This window comes from Aegilops tauschii, chromosome 4 (genome assembly GCF_002575655.3).
Source record: "Aegilops tauschii subsp. strangulata cultivar AL8/78 chromosome 4, Aet v6.0, whole genome shotgun sequence".
Classification (NCBI taxonomy): Eukaryota; Viridiplantae; Streptophyta; class Magnoliopsida; order Poales; family Poaceae; genus Aegilops; species Aegilops tauschii.
The window spans coordinates 186,829,149-186,836,439 of NC_053038.3; positions in this window are offsets into that span (position 1 = coordinate 186,829,149).

The following is a 7,291-nucleotide window of genomic DNA, read 5'->3' on the forward strand; positions in this document are numbered from 1 at the left end:
ACCTTGCAGGCAAGATGATCATACCCTCGAAATCACTTCTATCTTTGCTTTGCTAGTTGTTCGCTCTGTTGCTATGCTGCGATACCTACCACTTGCTATATCATGCCTCCCATATTGCCATGTCAAGCCTCTAACCATCCTTTCCTAGCAAACCATTGTTTGGCTAAGTTACCGCTTTTGCTCCGCCCTTCTTATAGCGTTGGTATTTGCAGGTGAAGTTGAAGTTGGTTCCATTTTGGAATATGGATATTTTGGCAGATCACAATATCTCTTATTTAATTAATGCATCTATATATTTGGTAAAGGGTGAAAGGCTCGGCCTTATGCCTGGTGTTTTGTTCCACTATTGCCGCCCTAGTTTCCGTCATACCGGTGTTATGATCCTTGAGTTTGCGTTCCTTACGCGGTTGGGTGATTTATGGGACCCCCTTGACAGTTCGCCTTGAATAAAACTCCTCCAGCACATTTGCCTACCTAAGCCTTTTTCCCTTGCGTTTGCGCGAGCCCGAGGGTCATCTTTATTTAACCCCCCCGGGCGAGTGCTCCTTCGAGTGGTGGTCCGAACCGAGCAGCCTGTGGGGCCACCTCGGGGAAACTCGAGGCCTGGTTTTACTCGTAGCTTGACTTATCTGGTGTGCCCTGAGAACGAGATATGTGCAGCTCCTATCGGGATTTGTCGGCGCATCGGGCGGCTTTGCTGGTCTTGTTTCACCATTGTCGAAAGTCTTGTAAACCGGGATTCCGAGACTGATCGGGTCTTGCCGGGAGAAGGTTTATCCTTCGTTGACCGTGAGAGCTTATAATGGGCTAGGTTGGGACACCCCTGTAGGGTATTATGTTTCAAAAGCCGTGCCCGCGGTTATGAGGCAGATGGGAATTTGTTAATGTCCGGTTGTAGAGAACTTGACACTTGACTTAATTAAAATACATCAACCGTGTGTGTAGTCGTGATGGTCTCTTTTCGGCGGAGTCCGGGAAGTGAACACTGTTTGAGTTATGCATGAACGTAAGTAGTTGTCAGGATCACTTCTTGATCATTTCTAGCTTCGCGACCGTTGTGTTGCTTCTCTTCTCGCTCTCATTTGCGTATGTTAGCCACCATATATGCTTAGTGCTTGCTGCAGCTCCACCTCATTACACCATCCTTTCCTATAAGCTTAAATAGTCTTGATCTCGCTGGTGTGAGATTGCTGAGTCCTCGTGACTCACAGATTCTACCAAAATAGTTGCAGGTGCCGACGATGCCAGTGCAGATGACGCAACCGAGCTCAAGTGGGAGTTCGACAAGGAACGTGGTCGTTACTATGTTTTCGTTTCCTGATGATCAGTAGTGGAGCCCAGTTGGGACGATCGGGGATCTAGCATTTGGGGTTATCTTATTTTCATTTGGATTTGACCGTAGTCGGTCTATGTGTGGATTTTGGATGATGTATGAATTAATTTATGTATTGTGTGAAGTGGCGATTGTAAGCGAACTCTCGTTATCACATTCTTGTTCATTACATGGGATTGTGTGAAGATGACCCTTCTTGCGACAATACCTACAATGCGGTTATGCCTCTAAGTCGTGCCTCGACACATGGGAGATATAGCCGCATCGTGGGCGTTATAGAGCATTGCAAGGCAAACATTTGGAAGAGGAGCAAGAGTTTCTTTTAAACCCATTATTATCTTTGTTTATCCTATAACTCCTTCTTACCTCAGTCTCAACAAGTGGTGTCTTTCCACCCCTTCTTTTCCTTGTGTTGGCAGAGCCAAAGGGCAGCAGCAAGTCTGAATCAGAGTTCATCACCTCATGATTAGATGAATCTCCCAGATTTTTCTTATCCTCGTTCACTGCCTCAACAGTAATTTTACAAACAGGGGCCTGAGATGCAATACACTTGTCAGGTATATGGAAAGTAAAGCTTTTAGTAGTAACATCAACATCAGCTAGTGTCGTGGAATTGTCACGGCAGATGTCCTAGCAGAAGGACTTAGTCATGGAGCCATCGCAACTAGGTTAGCTTAAAGGGGTTGAACGGGACAAAGGACACACGGAGTTTTTACTGGTTCGGCCCCTTGCGGTGAAGGTAAAGGCTTAATCTAGTTTGAGGTGGTATTGCTTATGTCTCGATTACCATGGAGCGAATACGCTCGACCTAGCTTTCGATATGTTCTCTCTTGTCCTAAACTGCCGCTGGGCCGTCCCTTTATATACACAGGATGACGCCCTGCGGCTCATAGAGTCCTGGCCGGCTCATACAAAACGTGTCCGGCTCGGTGACTAACTATACATTCCTTACATTACAAGAAAAACACGTATAGGGCGGTTGACACCTGTAGGCCTCAAGTCGCCTTTGGGCTTCGGGCCTTTTAGTAAGCCTGCTTCGTGAACCGCCGTCTTCAATCATCTTTATGGGCTTTGCTATTGTTAAACCACCAGTGGTATGACCTGGCGCCTCCTAGGCGGGTCATACCCAATAGTTATATCCCCAACATTTGGCCCTAGGTTGATGTTAACTTGTTCATATCAATCTTTCAACACTTAGAAAAAATCCTTCTTCATTTTCTCTTTGCAAGATCTTGTAACCCGCCATGACATCATCTCCTAAGATTGTGATAACCCACCGTGATGTCACCTGTCAGTAATTTTATGCAAGGCCCAAATCTTTAATATCTCTTCTCTTTTAATGAACTTCCAAAAATTGAGGCGTCTGTGTTATCGCATATCCATTTTTGGCCTCCTCGATTCCCGTGCATGCCACTTATCCTTTCGGCCTAATAAATAGGGCCAGGGGTCCCTTTCACTTTCCCCCATTGCCTCTTCATCTCTTTCTTCTTCCTCACATCGTCTCAGCGCCCGAGCTCCGCCGCCGCCATCGACCTTGGCTATTGCCTCGACAACGGCCGCTGCATCAACCTGATTTGACCAGAATTTGGTCACACGCCTCCGCCCCTCGACAGCTTTGGTGAGTTTTCCTTCTTCCCTTTCCCATAGATCCCATTAGGTTTCTATGAGTTCGTCAGAGTTCATCTTCGCTCTTCATTGTTGCTTGCGACCTTTGACTCAAACTTGGTACCCTTCCTGCGCGGCGGTAGTTGTACTCATTCTTGCCATTAGAACATCTCCTTTTTCTTAAGAAAACTAGTCTGGACATATGAAATGCTCATGTGCCGCAACTTAGGTCTAAATATTTTCTATTATTTGAAGTGCTACAGATCCAAAATTATAGCATCCATCTGTGAATTCTGTTTTCCAACAGTTAGCAATTTTTCATTCTTAGATCTGTAACTCAATATTTGTACGGGGGGCTTAACTTAGAAACCGTAACCTGCTAGGTACCATTAGTCCCCTCTTAAGCCGCCAATAGCTCTTCTTTATAACTTCCATGTCATCTTGCAGTTTACCACTTGTGCATACTTCATCGGTATTTCCCTTTTTTAACCCAACTGTCGGCTTAACCGTAAAATCTTGAACCAGCATAATCTTTCTTTCAGGTTGTCAAAAAATAGCTAAAACATATTCTGCTTGCAACTGGGTCCAATCCCAGGTTACTGAAGACCTGAGCAACCATGTCACAACTGGCGCTTTAGCCAAAAAAGAGGTCATTCACTGGAGGGTCCCTGGTAGAAAATCCTCCTAAGCCCAAGGAGGGAGAAGTTATTGTTTTCACTGATCACCTAAGTTGGGGGTTCAGCCCACCCAGCTCAAAGTTTTTCCGGGATGTACTTCACTTCTTCCAACTTCACCCTTAAGATATCAGACCCAACTCTGTATCTAACATTTGCAATTTCCAAGTGTTCTGTGAAGCTTATCTTCAAGAGGAACCCACAGTCAATTTATTCAGAGAGTTCTACTATTTAAACCGCTAGACAAAGTTTGTTGATGGACCCAACACCGAACTTGGTGGGGTTTCAATTCAAAAGAGGAAAGAAGTCAACTTTCCCTATGCTAAACCGCCAAGTCATCCCAAAGACTGGAACCAAACTTGGTTCTACTGTCAAGACACATCTCGAGCCGACGAGAATCCTTTACCGAGTTACCGCGATCACCGGCTTAGCAGCACACATCCACTCCCTTCACGGCTCAGTGCGTAGGAGCGGGCTAAATATGCACCATCATTTTCAAAGCTCAGAGCCTTTATGGCCAATGGCTTAACCGGCGTCGACTTTGTCCGATGCTGGGTGTCCTAGAGCATCTTTCCCTTAAGTTGTAGCCCCGGCTTAATGTGCGAATATATAGGCGATGTAAAGGATCCTCAACGCCACTGCGACATTCAACTGTCTAACGCAGAAATTAATGAAGCCACCAAGAAGTTGCTGAATGAACCTTTTAAAGAATGCAGCAAAACAGGACTTAGTCCTTTCAGCACCTTCAATAAGCCGCCAGCCGTAAGTGTTGTACACCTTCCGTTCAACAATTTCTTTTGTGATTATGCCCACTTATGACCTTTTTTGATTTCAATAGGTCAATTCTACATTTTGGAAGAAGAAACCACAAGATAAGCTGGCCAAACCGGCTCATACTAAGACTAAGGCCACCAAGAGGCCTGCCAAGAAGAAAACCATTGAACCCGTGGGTTCAAATATTGATGATGACAATGATGATGATCAAACAGAGGTAGAACTTGACTCTCTTGGCTCATTTTTTGTACATCTCATTGAGGGAGTCCTAGATTAGGGGGTCCTCGGACAGCCGGACTATATACTTTAGCTGGACTGTTGGACTATGAAGATACAAGATTGAAGACTTCGTCCCGTGTCCGGATGGGACTCTCCTTGGCGTGGAAGGCAAGCTTGGCAATACGGATATGTAGATCTCCTCCCTTGTAACCGACTCTGTGTAACCCTAGCCCCCTCCGGTGTCTATATAAACCGGAGGGCTTAGTCCGTAGGACAACAACAATCATACCATAGGCTAGCTTCTAGGGTTTAGCCTCTACGATCTCGTGGTAGATCAACTCTTGTAATACTCATATCATCAAGATCAATCAAGCAGGAAGTAGGGTATTACCTCCGTCGAGAGGGCCCGGACCTGGGTAAACATCGTGTCCCCCGCCTCCTGTTACCATCCGCCTTAGACGCACAGTTCGGGACCCCCTACCCGAGATCCACTGGTTTTGACACCGACATTGGTGCTTTCATTGAGAGTTCCACTGTCCCGTCACCGTAAGGCTTGATGGCTCCTTCGATCATCGGCAAAGATGCGATCCAGGGTGAGGTTTTCCTCCCCGGACAGATCTTCGTATTCGGCGGCTTCGTACTGCGGGCCAACTTGCTTGGCCATCTGGAGCAGATCGAGAGCTACGCCCCTGGCCATCAAGCCAGGTTCGGAAACTTGAACTATACTGCCGACATCCGCGGAGGCTTGATCTTCGACGGATTCGAGCCCATGTCAGGTGCGCCGCACAATGACGACGAGCATGACTTAACTCTGCCGTCGGACAGTGTTCAGGAGATCACACCTGCAACTACTCCGGCCCTCAATCCGAAACAAGTTGCACAATCTGAGGACGGGTGGATAGACCCCGCCACGGAGGCCGCACTCTCAGTGGCAATAGAGCCGAATACTGACCTTACCTCCTACGAGAGCCGTGCTGCCGAACCATTGGATTCGTCCCCGGCCACGGGCTCCGAGCCGCTGGCATCCGTGCCTATCGAATCCGATTGGGCACCGATCATGGAGTTTACCTCCGCGGATATCTTTCAGCACTCACCTTTTGGCGATGTGCTAAATTCATTAAGGTCTCTCTCCTTGTCAGGAGAACCTTGGCCGAACTATGTTCGGCTAGAATGGGATGCGGACGACGAAGAAATTCGCTCCCCACCCACCACCCACTTAATAGCCACTGTCGACGATTTAACCGACATGCTCGAGTTCGACTCCGAAGACATCGACGGTATGGACGACGATGCAGGAGACGAATAGGAACCACCGCCCACAGGGCGCTGGACCGCCACCTCATCATATGATATATACATGGTGGATACCCCCAAAGAAGGCGATGGCGATAAGACAGCGGAGGATGACCCCTCCAAGAAGCAATCCAAGCACCGACGTCAGCGGCGCCGCTCTAAGTCCCGCCATAGCAAAAGTAGCGATACCGGCACAAGAGACAATAACACTCCGGATAGTGCCGAAGACAACGACAATCCCCTCCAGCCAGATTTAGAGCGGGAGGATGAACAAGCTAGCCCTCCAGAACAGGCAGCAGATGGAGAAACGGAGAATGACAATTACATGCCTCTCTCCGAAGACGAGGTGAGCCTCGGCGATAAAGAATTTATCGTGCCTGAGGATCCCATCGAGCAGGAGCGCTTCAAGCGCCGGCTTATAGCCATAGCAAATAGCCTGAAGAAAAAGCAACAACAGCTTCGAGCTGAACAAGATCTGCTAGCGGATAGATGGACCGAAGTCCTTGCGGCCGAGGAATACAAACTCGAACGCCCCTCCAAGAGTTACCCAAAGCGCAGGTTGCTACCCCGACTCGAGGAGGAAGCATTAAAACCCACATCACCAGTGTATGATGCGGCTGATCGGCCACCTCGTGGCCGAGACAGAGAGGCATATCAGCCCGAAGTCCAGACCGCACCCCGCCGCCGTTCAACCACAAACACCAAGGCCCGGGGCAACACGCGGGACCTACGAGACATATTGGAAAACAAAGCAGGGCATACAAGATCGATCTATGGATCACGGGGTCGCGCCCCAATGCGGGACAATGATCGTCAAGCCGGATATACTAAAAGCAAATCCGGTCGGGACGAATACAGCAGACAATACTCGTATGAACTACGTCATGATATATCCCGGCACAGAGGTGCCGCACACCCCCTATGCTTCACTGATGAAGTAATGGATCACGAATTCCCAGAGGGTTTTAAACCCGTAAATATTGAATCATATGATGGTACAACAGACCCCGAGGTATGGATCGAGGATTTCCTCCTCCACATCCACATGGCTCGCGGTGATGATCTACATGCCATCAAGTACCTCCCACTAAAACTGAAAGGACTAGCTCGGCATTGGCTGAATAGCTTGCCAGCAGACTCCATTGGCAGTTGGGAGGACTTGGAAGATGCATTCCTTGACAACTTCCAGGGCACTTACGTGTGACCACCGGATGCTGATGACTTGAGCCATATAACCCAGTAGCCAGGGGAATCGGCCAGGAAATTCTGGACCCGGTTCCTAACTAAGAAAAACCAAATTGTCGACTGTCCGGATGCAGAGGCCTTAGCGGCATTTAAGCATAACATCAGTGATTAGTGGCTCGCCCGACACCTCGGCCAAGAGAAGCCGAAG